This window comes from Eumetopias jubatus, unplaced genomic scaffold (assembly GCF_037043125.1).
Source record: "Eumetopias jubatus isolate StellerSeaLion01/CBP00866 unplaced genomic scaffold, mEumJub1_p1.0 scaffold_7, whole genome shotgun sequence".
Lineage (NCBI taxonomy): Eukaryota > Metazoa > Chordata > Mammalia > Carnivora > Otariidae > Eumetopias > Eumetopias jubatus.
This window is the reverse complement of record NW_028274813.1, coordinates 24583995-24586548: the sequence shown is the minus strand read 5'-3', so window position 1 is coordinate 24586548 and position 2554 is coordinate 24583995. Positions and strand designations below refer to the sequence as shown.

The window sequence follows — 2554 nt, the reverse complement described above, 5'->3', positions numbered from 1 at the left end:
GTCCCCTGGTTGCCAGGAACTATCAGCTCACTCCACTCTTGGTATTCTAGATAGAGGGGGGAGTTCATTCTCAGAGACGCGAGGGCCTAACTTGATAACTAACTAGCTGTGACTCCAGAGCCACAGATAACATAACTTATGAGGTGGTAGGGTGGAGGGATTAAGCACAGATTCCAAAGTCAGCTTTCCTGGGCTCCTCTCCCAGCTCCCTTAGTTGCTGGCTGCGCATCCTGGGCATACCACTTAACTTCTTTCTCAGTATTTTTTTTACTGGCCAAAATTTGGGAAAGTAAGTATAACCTATTCTCGTAAAGTTGTCAGAACAATGAAATGATGTAACTCATGTGAAGTGCTTAGAACAACGTCCAGGGTTAATCTTATTGGCCTGAACAACATAAATTAAGCGTCTTGAGCTTCAGATTTTGCATTTGTAAAGTGAGGCAATTGAACTTAATTTTATTTCTAAGTTACCTTCTGCTTAACAGTCTATTCTTCTATATGATGGATATTTTTTAAATTTTATTTATTTATTTTTTGATTTCACTTATTTATTTGAGAGAGAGAGACAGAGATAGTGAGAGAGAGCACAAGTGGGGAGGAGAGGGAGAAGCAGGCTCCCCGCATAGCAAGGAGCCTGATGCAGGACTCGATTCCAGGACCCCGGAATCATGACCTGAGCTGAAGGCAGACGCTTAACCGACTGAGCCACCCAGGCACCCTATGATGGATAATTTTATTTAATGCAGTGCCAGTATTTTATGCTCTGATGCCATTCTGTTTTAGTTATTGCTGCTTTATTTATATTCATTCTCTGGTGAAAAGTAGCATTGCCCCACCTCCCTTTCATATGACTTCCCAATCTTTAAAAATTTTGTAGAACCAACGTATTAGTTTGTATTAAAGTATAGTGGAAGAGGCCATACTTACAGATTACTTAGTAACTGCAAGAGAAAATATGTAACTTTATAACGGAGAGATCTTGCCATCATCACAAGGATCATTTTTAGAAGGACAGTCTGACATTAGGTGCTTCCCCAATTACCTGATCAAGTCAGACCTAGCTTCCAGCTCATAAGAAATTCAGGAGATAGAGGAAAAGTTAAATAGCATAAGGAAACAGAAAAATCCAGAATGCGAGACATTCTACAGGACAACTGGCCTAGACTCCTCAAAATGTCAAAGTTATAAAGAAAAAAAGTAATAGAAAGAGCTGGATGAGACATACCAAATGCAATGAGTAAAAAAGCTTGATTGGATTCTGGTTCAGTTGGGGAAAACTGTAAAGATATTCTTGGGACATTTGAAGAAATTTGATATGGACTGGTAATAGACTACATTATGGTGTTTTTGCTAAAAATGTCAATAGTTGTTAACATTTTGTTATATTTGCTTTCTCTGTCCCTCCCTGTCTGTCCCCCTTACTATAAACACACAGACACACAGACACACAGACACACAGACACACACACACTTTGTTGTTGTTGTTAAGCTGAACTGTTAAAAAGCAAGTTGCACACATTTCATCCCCAAACGCTTTGGTATGCATCTCCTAAGAATAAGGACATTCGAGGCGGCTCTCGTGGAGGCAGCCAGCACGAGGCTGGGGAGTGCTGAGCCGCGCATCGTGCCCTGCGCTGCCCAGACTAGCGAACAGTACAGTCAGGATGGCTAAAGGTGATCCCAAGAAACCAAAGGGCAAGATGTCTGCTTATGCCTTCTTTGTGCAGACATACAGAGAGGAACATAAGAAGAAAAACCCAGAGGTCCCTGTCAATTTTGCAGAATTTTCCAAGAAGTGCTCTGAGAGGTGGAAGACAATGTCTGGGAAAGAGAAGTCTAAATTTGATGAAATGGCAAAGGCAGATAAAGTGAGCTATGATCGGGAAATGAAGGATTATGGACCAGCTAAGGGAGGCAAGAAGAAGAAGGACCCTAATGCCCCCGAAAGGCCACCGTCTGGATTCTTCCTGTTCTGTTCAGAATTCCGTCCCAAGATCAAGTCTACAAACCCTGGTATCTCTATTGGAGATGTGGCCAAGAAGCTGGGTGAAATGTGGAATAACTTAAGTGACAGTGAAAAGCAGCCTTACAACAATAAGGCAGCGAAGCCGAAGGAGAAGTACGAGAAGGATGTCGCTGACTATAAGTCTAAAGGAAAGTTTGATGGCGCAAAGGGTCCCGCCAAAGTTCCCCGGGAAAAGGTGGAAGAGGAAGATGAAGACGAGGAGGAGGAGGAGGAGGATGAATAAATAAAACCGTTACTCTGTCTCCTTGTGAATATACCTTAGGGTAGGGAGCGCCGCCGCCGCCACCCCTCTTCTTCGAGGCGTGTCCGTTGCCCTCCTTTGGTTTAATTACACAATTGGGTCATATGGTCATATTGTAGTTTCTCAAAGTGCTCTAGAAATTGTCAGTGGTTTACATGAAGTGGCCATGGGTGTCCGGAGCACCCTGAAACTGTATCAAAGTTGTACATATTTCCAAACATTTTTAAAATGAAAAGGCTCTCGTGTTCTCCTCACTCTGTGCACTTTGCTGTTGGCGTGACAAGGCA

The 2554-nt window shown here is 42.8% G+C and overlaps 1 pseudogene; it reads left to right on the top strand.

The window, feature by feature from the left end:
* Nucleotides 1-1654: 1654 nt before the first annotated feature.
* On the top strand, nucleotides 1655-2249 carry LOC114207701 (high mobility group protein B3 pseudogene; annotated as a pseudogene).
* Nucleotides 2250-2554: the final 305 nt, after the last annotated feature.